This window comes from Ursus maritimus (assembly GCF_017311325.1).
Source record: "Ursus maritimus isolate PB19 chromosome X unlocalized genomic scaffold, ASM1731132v1 scaffold_X1, whole genome shotgun sequence".
NCBI lineage: Eukaryota > Metazoa > Chordata > Mammalia > Carnivora > Ursidae > Ursus > Ursus maritimus.
Window position 1 is genome coordinate 38,287,977 of NW_024423319.1, and position 13,689 is coordinate 38,301,665.

The window sequence follows — 13,689 nt, forward strand, 5'->3', positions numbered from 1 at the left end:
TTTTTTTGTGAACCGATGTCTAATTTTCTTTAGGCCCGCGTTCCTTTAGAGAGACTGTTATCTTGTGCTTCTTTTTTCTATGCCTGCCCTTGCTGACGGGTGATTCATCCAGTTCGTAAAATGTTCCTTTATAAGAAGGTGTGAAAGGCATAAAAATAGACTCATGATATGGGTCCCTATATGTTTCAAACTACAACAAAATAGTGATAATCAACCGACAAGCATAGAGGCCATTGAGCTCCTTCAGGATGCAGAGCCTCTGTGTTTTCCTTATGGGGGAAAGGCCTGTGAGATCAAAGCAACTCTATAACTATATCATGGAAGTGGATTATTATCTATTTATAGACGTCTATGAGTTTTGGATAGAAAAATGTTGCCAAACTGTGCTGCACTGTGAATGCACGGTAATTTAACTAAAGACTAAGAAGGCCAATTACCACCTAAATGAACAGTATTTCATAGACATCAAAGAGGGGAAAACACACTTCAGTGGAGAGTTTTTTAAGTTGTGAATAAAAACATAATTTGGCGTCTAGGGCGATGTTGGCTCTTTAATGAAGTTACACCAGTAGGGCCATTTTAATGTTTATTACCAATAAGTGTATATGAAACTTGAGACTACCTTCCTCTATGCTTTCTTTCACTCATTAAATATTTGCTCACCAGCAACTGAATGCTAGGCACCGGGTATACAGTGGTGAGCAAAAATGAAGACAGTTGCCATACTCATGGGAGTTCATGGTCTCATGACCTTATCCCTGTAACACATATGTGGGCACGAAGGAGTCAGAATCTTAGTCATAGAGTTTCTATAGGGTTTTGCCTATTAGCCTGGTAGATTTTCTACAAACCGAATAGTCTCTATACAGCAAAAAGTAGTAAGGCCTTGTGAATTTAGGTGCCCCCCTTTTCTGTCGTTGGTTTTTGTTTTAGATCTCTAAAACGTGACTTAGTGTATGAGATTTGTACTTGTCATTAGGTGTTCTGGATTGTGCATATAAGTGCCAATCATGTCAAGGTAGTATAGTGAAACTTCTATGAAGTACAGTGTCCCCCAGAACTGCAAGTGAACATACTATGCCCCTGGATGTATACCTGTGCTTGGCACACAGCAGGCACTGAGTAAATATTTGCTGAATGAATGAACTCACGTTCATAGAGATTCTCTTCCACCAGTAATCATTAGGACTGTAACTTACTCGTGGCAAGTTCTCCTGCTGTGGGGGACAGAGCTTTTGTCACGTGACTGTAATTTAAATTGCATGGCTTTTATCCATTGCATTTTTTCCATCCCCAAATGATGCCATTTCCTTTTTGTATCTACTGTGGTTTTCCTAATACTTACTGTAGTACAGAATCAGCAATTGTCATGATTTCAGCAGCGTAGTGCAAAGCTTTTCCAACATATTTTATTACCCCATGTGCTTGTCTCATGGAAACAAAATCAGCGTAGGACCCTTTCAATGGGAGAATTAAGTAATGTTTAATGATAATAGAATGGCAAACTATACAAGTAGAATTTTTCATTGCCTTTGAAAACTGGGCTTGTCAAGATACGACCAATCAAGAGATGGAGAGCTAAAATACCCTTTTCCGTTTGATCAGGCTCACTTTTAAACATATTTGTTGAAAGGAATAAAGTAAAGTCTGTTCCAAGTTAAGGGACTGGAAAGTAGGTTGGCTTAAAGTCTGAGAGGTTAGCAGTGCATCGAGAACCATGGATTTGTCTCATCCTCAGTCTCTGCATGGCATTGTGATATTTACTTGAAAATGGGCGTTGAGGTCGTCTTGCCCTGACCAGCTTGTAATTTGACATTTTTAGGGGTGTACCTGGGTGGCTTAGTTGAGTGGCTGACTTTTGGTTTTGGTTCAGGTCATGATCTCAAGGTGCTGGGATCAAGCTCTGTGTCAGGCTCGGCACTCAGCAGGGAGTCTGCTTGAGGGTTCTCTCTCTTCTTCTGCCCCTCCCCCCGCTCGCATGAGCGCGCGCTCTCTCTCTCTTCCTCTAAAATAAATAAACCTTTAAAAAATTTAATTTGACATATTTATACACACACAACCGGAGCCTACAATGGCATTTACAACAGAAAGAGATTGTCTAGTGGTAAGAGCTTGATAAAAGGGCATTAAATACCCTGTTTTAAAAAAACACATAACTTTTCTGTTGAACGTTCCTTCTCTGCAGCTCAGCAACTAGGGAGAATTGAGAGGACAGAATGGATGGACTGCAAGGGGGATAAAAAGAGCAAAGAAAAGGAATAATGAGGAAAAAAGCGACACCACCTAGTGTGTAGGAAGAAAGTGAGATGAAGAGGAGAGAGCGAATTAGAAACACGGAGGAGGGGACTAGTGAAGAATGAGTTCTCCACCCTCACTGTGGTGGTGCTTTGCTGTCCCCCCCCCCCCCGATCTGCTCAGTTTTGACATTCTGCTTGGTTTCAGCCTAGCAGTGTTGAGTTATGCTGGGAAGCTCACTGCTTTACTGTTCTAGCTCTTCCCTGGTACCCTTTGGCATCATTTTCTTCTTTGCTCCTTGAACATCTGTTCTGGAGTGTTATTGGATTAAGACAGTAGGTCAACAGATATGTGAAAGGTCAGTGGATGGGGGATGAGGGAAGTCAGGAGATGCAGTGTATAGTCACTTTCTGCTCTAATTCCCCCAAATGTCAAATGAAGAGTCAAAGTGGATGATCTCTGAGTGCTCGTAGCGCTGACATTGGATGACTCGATGACTATAGGGGGCCTTGTTCTTGAAGGACACCTATTATGGTTTCTGATGTAATATAGCATTTGCTTTGTCTACTTCTTGGGGCTGTTTTGAGGGTCAGCTAGGCTAAAAGATGTGAAGACCCTTTGGAAACGAAGAATCATGTAAAACAAAGATGATAGGAACAATTGATACTTTGCCCCCAAAGATATCACACAGTGATAAAAATGAAAATAGTTCCATTTCAATCCATGTAAGGCAAGTTACAGAAGCCTTAGAAACAGACATATAGTTCTGCTTCATTATAGAGAAATATGCCATTGGAAAGTATACAAACCAAGGAACTGATTCTGTAATCATTGTCTGTTTAAGCGGTGAGGGGGCGGTGGCATTCGACTTTTCTTCCCAACCCCCCTTCTGCTTTTCAGGGTTACCTTTAAAACTCTAGAAACAAACAGGGGATCTTGCACCTTTCTCTGTCACTGTCACCCATCTACTCTGCAAAAGCTGAGCTATGACATTAAAACCAGTACCCAAGGGAATGGGTCATCTTGACCCAACGGCAGAGCATAAGAGCCCACAGTTGCCTTGCACCCTGGCCTGTTACGGTGTCCAGTGGAGGCAGCAGCTGTTGGCCTTTGTCTTAGGGTTTTCTCTCCCCCACCCCCATTCATTTCTTTCATCTCCTCCTTATGACATTTTACTATTCTTTCTTCCTTACCTTACTAAAGTAGAAAGAGGAAAGAAAAGAGGAAAACATCCAGAAGGTGGGGGAGGGGGGAAAGAAGAGAAGGAAAATAAAGATGAAAAAACAAAGAAAGATGAAAGATATTTCAGAGCCCATGGGGAGGGCTGGATTCCTTCTCGCTCTCTTCCTCAGCATAACTGAGTTGGTAAGTGTAGTTTGTACCTCATCTTGAAGACTGACTGAACTCTTCTTTGTTACTGTTAGTCCCCCATCAGTGACTTTTGAGAAAATCAGATGCCCCACAGTGAGAACCAGCATGCTAGCTCTCAGTATACCTGTACCACCTAGGGCTGGCAGTCGTTTTAGAAAGGACAGTAAGCCAGAGGGTAAGACCAAACCACCCTAATGTGGCACGTTAGTTAGAGTGACAGCATGTGTTCTGCAATTTGGGGTTTAATTTATAGATTTGCTTACCACGGAAAGAGGAGAGGACAAAAATTGCATGACTCTCGCGTGGGGAGCAGGAGAAAGCTTATTCATTCAGGTTGGAAAAGCAAAGTTAAAAATCAGAAACAGGCCAGCCAGTCTACAGATGTCCAAAACTAGTTCTTTGGTAACGTTATTATGACTTCCAGCAGATGAAATTTCCCGTTGTGGAAAGGCTTCAGAATAAGGGAAGCCTTCGTGTCCCACTTAATAGGGCTTATTAAATTTAGGTAAAACATCTTTTTCAATGGCAGCAGCTCTGAATCACCAAGATCAAAATGGAGAACACAAGAGAACAAAAACAAGCTAATACTTTGACTAGGAAAGGTACCATTTATCTAAGTTTCAGAACCTGCTCACACCTAGAACCTAAAGCATTCAGTGAAACCCAGGGGAAGCAGCATTAACTGGGGACATTTTTCCTTAAAACTGATTAAATGTGTATGCATACATTTATGTTGATTTGCTAACATTCTAGAAGTGGTACCATGAAAGGAGAAGGGGCTCTAGAAGCAGGCAGCCCTGATGAGTTCAGATGTCAACCCTGTTACTTAGTTTTATGATCTTTGGTAAGGTGCTTAATCTCACTGAACTCAGGGAACCTCAGTTTCCTTATCTACACAATGGGGTGGTTTTGAGGACTCCAACAGAGTAATACATGTATAGTACTTGGCTCACATAGCTACTCCAGAGATATTGGCTCTTTTACATTTAAAGCCATTTTTGCTCACAGTGTCATGTATCTAGGTAGATTAGAACCCGTCTCCTAGAGTTTGATCAGGAGCTATAGCTTTGCAGTCTCCAAAGAGGGGTGCACCTAGATGATCCATTGCAGAGTAAGAAGAAAAAATTAGAAATTCGATTTATGATTTTTCTTATCTAAAATGTAAGAAAGTACTTAAACACCACAAATCTTTAATGGGTGGACTGACCCCGGTGTCCTCATTTGGTCTATATCTGAAGCTCACTGTCACATTCTAAATGCGGGATCTTGAGGAATGTATGAGATCCGTGATTTGATGGAAATTGATCGTGGCGTAGTCCTTTCGTTCGCTTTCAGTATATATTGCAGTGGACTTCAGTTTACGTGCATCTGGTTAAGTGGATTTGTGGTTCTCAGTATTATCTTCAACCAGTAGTTTCTTTGCAGGAGTCTTCTGAAGCCATCTGACCATTGTTCGTAGGTTAGCTGAAGCTACATAAACTAACCCGTGCAGGATGGACAAGTGGCTTAAGATTTCCCGCACAGGAGCAATGGATTGGTGACAATAGTAATAATACAGGCACAAGGCAAAGACAAGAAAATGGTGGAGCTAGCTGACACTTCTACAAGCTACCTTATAATTTGGTTGGACAAGTCATAAAGTAAAAATGAAAATGATCTAATGAGACCTGACAAGATGTCAGCCTCCAAATAAAGAAATGATCAAGAACATTACTGAAAATATGTATTTATACACGCTGTCTTTAACAACAAAGCTTACTCAAATATATATTGTACTTGGGCTATGTTAGCTAGTGATAGTAGTACAATGTATATACTTTATAAATAAATATACATATTGGGGGTGCATGATCAGACTTTTTTTACTGACAAGATCAAAACCTCTATACCAGTGGTTTAGATGAGGAAAGCATGGAGCTTCTCATTTCTCCTTCTATGTCTGCTGCTTAGAAAGTGTTTTGTTTTGTTTTGTTCCTAAGAATTTTGGTGTAGTATAACCAGTATGATAAATAACAATATATTTAGATCCATTCAAGATAAATTGATCACAATTCAGGGAACTGTATTTCTTGGTCAACATTTCTTTTATGGAAGTAAAAGACCAATCCTTGCCCTGGATATTTTTAGACATTTTTTAAAGATTTATTTATTTGTGAGAGAGAGTGAGTGAGAGAGAGAGTGAAGGAGCAGGGGGAGGGGCAGAGGAAGAGGGAGAAGAAGACTTCCTTCTGAGCAGGGAGCCCGACACAAGGCTCCAGTCCAGGACTCCGGGACCATGACCTGAGCTGGAGGCAGATGCTTAACCAACTGAGCCTCCCAGGTGCCCCTCCCTGGAGATTTTAAAAATCTAGTTCTAGAACGCTGAGTCACAAAGCAACATATATGAATGCATGCCTGTAGGATAGTAGAAATTCTTTTTTTTAAGATTTTATTTATTTGACACAGAGAGAGGCAGCAAGAGAGGGAACACAAGCAGGGGGAGTGGGAGAGAGAGAAGCAGGCTTCCCGCTGAGCAGGGAGACTAATGTGGGGCTCGATCCCAGAACGCTGGGATCATGACCTGAGCCAAAGGCAGATGCTTAACGACTGAGCCACCTAGGCACCCCAGGATAATAGAAATTCTTGATGAAGAAGCACCTTACTTGATGTGGTAGATTGGTTAACTAAAAAAAAATGTGTATACATTTCATTTCTATAAATTACATGTAATTCTGGGTCACTTGGTAACCAGTAAACTAGTAGCAGAGAGGGTAAAACAGATCCTTCCAGAAAAGAAATGAACCTTGTCTGACCAGTCCTTTCAGCATTCCTATTGTATGTAATTTTAATAAGTCTTTTACATATACCCATATATTATTTTGTAATCTATTCTTATATCCCCATGGCTCTTCACATGATAAAAAGCATATAGCAGGAACTTAATATATTTTGAAAATGAAATTAAGGCTTCTCAAAAAGACCATACCTGGAAAAGTAATCATTATCCCTTGAGATGGCCGCATTTAATTCCTAGAGAAGATAACTTGTTTAGATCCCCCCGTATCAAGGTTGAAGGGTCATTCTTATTCTTGGGGCCCCCTTCCTTTTCCCCAAGCCATGATATGGGGGCAATCCTGTGGGCATAAACTTACAATGAAAGTTCTTTGACAGCCACTACTTACTGAGCACCTAGTGTATGCAAGGCACTTATACAGGTATTATTATTTTATTTACTTGTTACAGTAGCTCTGTACTATTATCATCCCCATCTTATAGAAGAGGAAATTGAGGCTCATATAGGTTAAAAGACTTGCCCAGATGTCACACAGCTAGTAAGCAATGGAGCCAGGATCCACATGCAGGTATATCTGACTCCAGGATACAAGGTCTTGATCATTCTATGAAAATAGAAATTGCAACATAAAAAAATCTATAAGATGCAGCAAAAGCAGTTCTAAGAGGGAAGTTTATGGCCATACAGGCCTACCTCAAAAAGTAAGAGAAATCTCAAGTAAATAATTTAACTTTACACCTGGAGGAACTAGAAAAACAAATGAAGCCCAAAGTTAGTAGAAGGAAAGAAATAATAAAGGGACTCTAGAAAAGGTCAGTGAAACTAAGACGTGCTTCTTCGGAAAAAAAAAAAAAAACCAAACAAACAAAATTGACAAACTTAGCTGGACTCACCAAGAAAAAAAAAGGGGGGGCTCAAATAAATAAAATCAGAAGTAAAAGAGAAGTTACAACTGATACAACAGAACCACAAAGGATCATAAGAGACTGCTATGAACAAGTATACACTAATAAGTTGGGCGACCTAGAAGAAATGGATAAATTCCTAGAAACTTACAATCTTCCAGGACAGAATCATGAAAAAAAATAGGAAATCTGAATAGACTGATTCCTAGGTTATTAGTAAGATCAAATCAGTAATCAAAAACCTCCCAACAAATAATGTGTAGGACTAGGCAGCTTCACTGGTGAATTCTAACGAACATTCAAAGAATATTTAATACCTATCCTTCTCAAACTCTTCCAAAAATTGAAGAAGAGGGAAAGCTTCCAAGTTCATCTTAGGAGGGCAGGATTACCCTGATAACAAAACCAGACAAGGACACCAAAAAAGAATTACAGGCTAATATCCCTGATGAACATAGGTGTAAAAATCCTCAACAAAGTATTAGCAAACTGAATTCAGCAGTACATTGAAAGAATCCTATACCATAATCAAGTGGAGTTTATTCCAATTCAACATCTACAAATCAATCAGTGTACTACACCACATTAACAGAGTGAAAGACTAAAATCATGATCATCTCAAAAGATGCAGAAAAAACATTTGACAAAGTTCAACATCCATTTATGATAAAACCTCTCAACCAAATGGGTATAGAGGAAGCATACCTTCAACATAATAAAGTCCATATATGACAAACCCTCAGCTAATCTGATTCTCAATGGTGAAAAGCTAAAAGTTTTTCTTCTAAGACCAGGAACAAGGCAAGGATGCCTACTCTACCCATTTTTATCAAAATAGTATTAGAAGTCCTAGCCACAGCAATTAGGCAAGAGAAAGAAATAAAAAGCACACAAACTGGAAAGGAGTAAGTAAAGCTGTCACTATTTGTAGATCACATGATGCTATATATAGAAAACCCAAAAGATTGCACAACAAAAACTGTTCGAACTAATAAATGAACTCAGCCAGGTGGCAGAATACAAAATTAATATACACCAATCTGTTGCATTTCTGTATACTCATAATGAACTATCAGAAAGAGAAATCAAGAAAACAATTCCATTTATGGTCATGTCACAAAGAATAAAATACCTAGGAATAAATGTAACCAAGGAGGTGACAGACCTGTGCACACTGAAAACTGTAAAATGTTAATGAAATAAATTGAAAAAGACACAAAGAAGGGGAAAGACATTCCATGCTCATGGATTGGAAGATTTAATGTTGTTAAAATGCCCACACAACCCAAAGCAATCTATAGATTCAGTGCAATTCTGATCAAATTTCCAATGGCATTTCCACAGAACTAGAATAATTCTAAAGTTTATATGAAACTACAAAAAAACCCAAAACCCTGAGTAGCCAAAACAGTTCTGAGAAAGAAAAAGCCAGAGGTATCACACTCCCATATTTCAAACTGTACCACAGAGCTGTAGTAATTAAAACAGTATGGTATTGGAATAAAAAGACACATAGATCAGTGGAACAGAATAGAGAGCCCAGAAGTAAACTTGTGCATGTATGGTAAACTATGACAAAGGAGACAGAATATACAATGGGGAAAGGACAGCATCTTCAATAAATGGTGCTGGGAAAACTGGACAGCTACATGCAAAAGAATGAAGCTGGGCCAGTATCTTATACCATACACAAAAATTAACTCAAAATGGATTAAAGACATGAATATAAGACCTGAAACCATAAAACTGGTAGAAGAAAACATAGGTGGTAAGCTCCTTAACATCAGTCTTAGTGATTTTGGGGATGGGGGAATCTGTCTCCAAAGGCAAGGGAAACAAAAGCAAAAATAAACAAATGGGACTACATCAAAAGCTCCTGCACAGCAAAGGAAACCATCAACAAAACAACAGGCAACCTACTGAATGGGAAAAAAAATTGCAAATCATATATCTGATAAGGGTTTAATACCCAAAATATATAAAGAACTCAGTACAACTCAATAACAGCAACAAAAGTCCTTTTAAGTAATGAGCAGAGGATATGAATAGACATTTTTCTAAAGAAGGCATACATGTGACCAGAAGACACATGAAAAGATGCTCTCCATCACTAATCATCAGGGGGATGCAAATCACAACTGTAATGAGATATCACCTTACACCTATCAGAATGGCTGTTATAAAAAAAAAAACAACAAGAAATAACACGGGTTGGCGAGGATGTGGAGAAAAAGGAAGCTTCATGCACTGTTGGTGGGAATGTACATTGGTACAGCCACTGTGGAAAACAGTATGGAGGTTCCTCAAAAAATTAAAAATAGAATTACCATGTGATCCAGCAATTTTGGGTAGAAATGGAAACACTAATTCAAAAAGATATATGCAACCCTATGTTCATTGCAGCATTATTTATAATAGCCAAGATAGGGAAACAACCTAAGTATCAGCGGATGAATAAATTAAGAAGATGTGTCATACACACACATACACACACACACACAGGACTACAACTCAGCCATAAAAAAGAACAAAATCTTAAAAAGAATGAAATCTTGCCATTTGTGCAACATGAATGAACCTTAAGGGTATTATGTTATGATAGAGAAATACAAATACCATATGATTTCATTTATGTGGAATCTAAGAAACAAAATGAAAATGAACAAAACAAAACCCAGAATCATAGATACAGAGAACAGATTAGTGGTTGCCAGAGGGGATTGGGGAATTGAGCAGGGGTGAAATGGGTGAAGGGGATCAAGAAGTACAAACTTCCAGTTATAAAATGAGTCATTGGATGTAATGTACAGCATGGGGAATATAGTAAATAATATTGTAGTAACTTTGTATGGTGACAGATGGTAACTACATTGACTATGGTGATCATTTTGCAGTATATACAAATGTCAAATCACTATGTCATACACCTGAAACTAACATAATATTGTATGTCAACTGTACCTCAATTAAAAGAAAGATGAACCTGGGTCATAAAGAGAAAATTAAATTGTGTTCATTGTGCTCAATAGATTTTCATCTGAAAAATAATTAAAACAAAAACTGTTCCTAGTAGTTCATTTCTAAAAACAAGATAGAGTAAATCCAGAAACTCTGCAGACAGAGCGTAATTGTGGACATTATATGAAGGGAAATGAGGAACACCTGCCATCTACACTAAACATGTAGCCATCTGTTTCTTTATGTATCTTGTATTTTCCAGTTTTAATTGTGCTCCACTAAATGAGACCACAACCCATTCTCCCAATTTAAAGGCGAGGTGAGAACTTGGGGTGAAGACGCAGATTCTTGACAATATTGCTGCGGTCATCACAGCATGCAGCCCAGAGGGTATTTTTTCTTCCTGGTGGGCAGCTGTAGCTCTCACAGAGAGCAAAGGCTTTTAAGAATGTGAGATTAGAGCAATTCAAGAAGTTTAAGCTAATCAGAGGGCAGCAGAGGATAACACTCTAAGGCCTAAGTGAATCCTATAGGATAGGAGCCAAATAACACATCTGAAAACCTGGGGGTCCTACTACACTTTAGCTCGCCCTCCCACCTACCTTCCACCCTTCCTTGCTTTCTCTTTTTGTCCTTTTGTATGTGTGTCCGTATTCCCCCCCCCTTTTTTTTTGCCTCCCACTTCCTTTTCTCATTTTTTGTTTCCTCTTCCTCCATCTTTGTATATGTGTCTTTGTATATATGCCCTTTCTCTTTTTCTGTCCCTTCTTTCTTTCCTTTTGTTCCATCCCTTAGTTCTTTCCTCCAATCCCCATCAATTACCCAGCATATTGTATTTTGAAATGTATATTAAATCAATAAGTTTTAATATTTATAGGCATCGAGCACTAAGTAGGTTGTATTCATTAGTCTAAAGGGGAAAAACATCCCCCAATTAGGGAACACTTTACCTATGGCTTACAATTGAAAATTTCCTTTTGGATCACTGCCCTTACTCACCAAAATAGGGTCCCCTTCCTCCTTCCTTAACCTAATGCAGTCGTGTCCTTTGTTGCTTTTCTCTACCATTAGGTTTGATAAATGGTCACTTTTTTTTGCATTCTGTTTCCCATCCGTTATTTTTTTTCCATAATGGGAAGCTAACATTGCTACTTAATGTGAAGGAGAGGTTATGGATAATTTTTCAGAATTGGGTTTAGGATTCTAATATTCTAAGTTTCTGGAATTCAGACATGCCACGTGTGCATTCTGTTCCAGAATCTGTGATGAGGAATGGCAGAATTTCCAGATGATTGAAACCCCTCATGAAAAACACTGTTTTTATTTTTTAATTTTAGACCTACATATGCCTGATTTGCTTTTCTTCACCTATCCAAACAGGGATTTTTTAAAAAAGATTTTTATCTACTGATCGATATAGAGAGAGAGTGTGATCAGGGGGAGGGGCAGAGGGAGAGGGAGAGAGAGAATCTTAAGCAGACTCTACACTGAGCGTGGAGCCTGACACGGAGCTTGATCTCGGGTCCCTGAGATCATGACCTGAGCCAAAATCAAGAGTTGGACGCTTAACCAACTGAGCCACCAAGGTGTCCCCAAAAAGGGATTTTTAATTTTGGTCTTAATTGTTTCCTTGTCCTGAAAAATGATGGCCTGTAATATGAATCCCTTCTCGGTTTGGTAACTTTCCACTGGTTAACTGATTAAAGTCATCAAAGTTTTAGAAAGTGAAAGAATGAAGGAGTGAGTGAATAAATGGCTAGCTAGCTCAATTCACTTAAATCATTTGTGTTGCATGCTCTGTTGTTTATGATGAGCCTTGTAATAGCTAAGATTTTGTCTCTTTTTGGCTGTTTTTTTTTTTTTTTACCTACCCCTCATAGTTTCCAGGCGCTGTCACAAACTTTGATTCTTTGATAGCTAAACTCTTAATTCCTTTTTTTAAATGTTCATTTTCATTAAAGTGCTATTTAACATTAGATATTAACTCTGACAGATGTTAATGCTGCTTCTCAATTAGGTAAAATATATTCTTGGTGAGGTGCCAATTTGAATTGAATATATTTGAATTTGGTATGTGAATTAGACTGTTGTTTAAACTTTACCCATCCATCACATGGGTGATGGAGCAGCTGGCTGGTTTTGTATATAAGTGGGTTTTTTCCCCTAACAATATTTACTTATTTATTTATATTATTTGGAGGGGAGGGGCAGAGGGAGAGGAAGGGAGAGAATCTCAAGCAGACTCCCCTTTGAGTGCAAAGCCCAACACAGGGTTCGAACCCACGGCCCCGAGATCATGACCTGAGCTGAAATCGAGACTTGGACACTCAAACAGTTGAGCCACCCAGGCACCCCGCCCCCACTTCAGCAATATTTAAACATTAGAAAATGGCTTCCTATTGTAGTGAAGAGAACTTCATATGAATGCATTACAAGATCTCCTTGTTTGTCAGTTTCTTAGGCTGCATAGAATTTAAATTGCCAGACACTACTTTGGTATAAAATGTCTTCCATGGACAGTATTAATATTTTAAAATCCTTTTTGCTCCTGCAGATTTCCAGTAGACAGGAAGTTGAAGCTAGACTTGTTTACCCCTTGGCTACTAATGAATGCTATTAAATTATTATTTATCTTCTTTAGGCAGAGGCACTACAGGAATGAGATCAGAATTGCCAAGTGTGGCAAGCATTTAATTTTAAAATTAAAAAACATAATACAAATCCATTCAAAAGTGGCAACTAAAGTGTGGATCCTAGAAAGTATTTTGGACTTGAGTCAGAGAATTGGGGTTGTGTCCCCACTTGTGTCACTAACTTTCTGGGTCATCTCAAGCAAGTCACTGCCCAGCTCTGGATGGCATAGCCCCTCTAAAGTTTCAGCTTCCACACTGCATAGTCTATATGCTAAAGAGAGCAGAGCTGAGGGAGGCTGCATCCTCTTATTTATCAGCTATCCACACCAGCCTAACAGCTCTGAGGTCGTCTCCAGCTGCAATTTTTTGTCTTTTTTATAATCTCTTAAATCTGTGCTAGGCTTTCATTGCTAGTTCTTTTCCCTAGGAATTTGCATTCAGAAATACTGAGGGCTTCCTACCTTTTGGAATTTTTCTATGCTCATGAATTTAATGAAAAAGTTACTTAGAGTTACCAAAAGAAAAAAATGCCAGAATTAAATGTCTTGTTTGAATGACTGTTTCTGTAAAATCAGACTGTTTCCATCATGACTAATGTACCTTCACTATTTCAGTTTTGAACTTAATACATTTGGGTCCTGGTACGGTGAGGCATGATTGTCAGTTTCTCTTATTAGCCATGCTAGTATTCTCCCACTTACTCATTGTTCTAACTTTTTTTTTTTTAAACCCAGAATGATTGAGCAACAAGGCTCCATATCATGGGAGTTATATTTTAGGTACTTGAGAATCTCATTGATTTGAAATAGTTTGA

At 38.8% G+C, this 13,689-nt stretch overlaps 2 protein-coding genes across 4 annotated transcripts in view; one reads left to right on the top strand and one right to left on the bottom strand.

Moving 5' to 3' along the window:
* Nucleotides 1-13,689, top strand: part of AMMECR1 (AMMECR nuclear protein 1) — a 108,944-nt gene that overhangs the window by 69,677 nt on the left and 25,578 nt on the right. The window lies entirely within an intron of this gene.
* Nucleotides 1,953-13,689, bottom strand: part of TMEM164 (transmembrane protein 164) — a 222,567-nt gene continuing 210,830 nt past the window's right edge. Inside the window, exon 8 of the mRNA XM_040629167.1 lies at nt 1,953-6,983. The gene's annotated coding sequence lies outside the window, so the exon portion shown is untranslated. The remainder of the gene's footprint in view (nt 6,984-13,689) is intronic.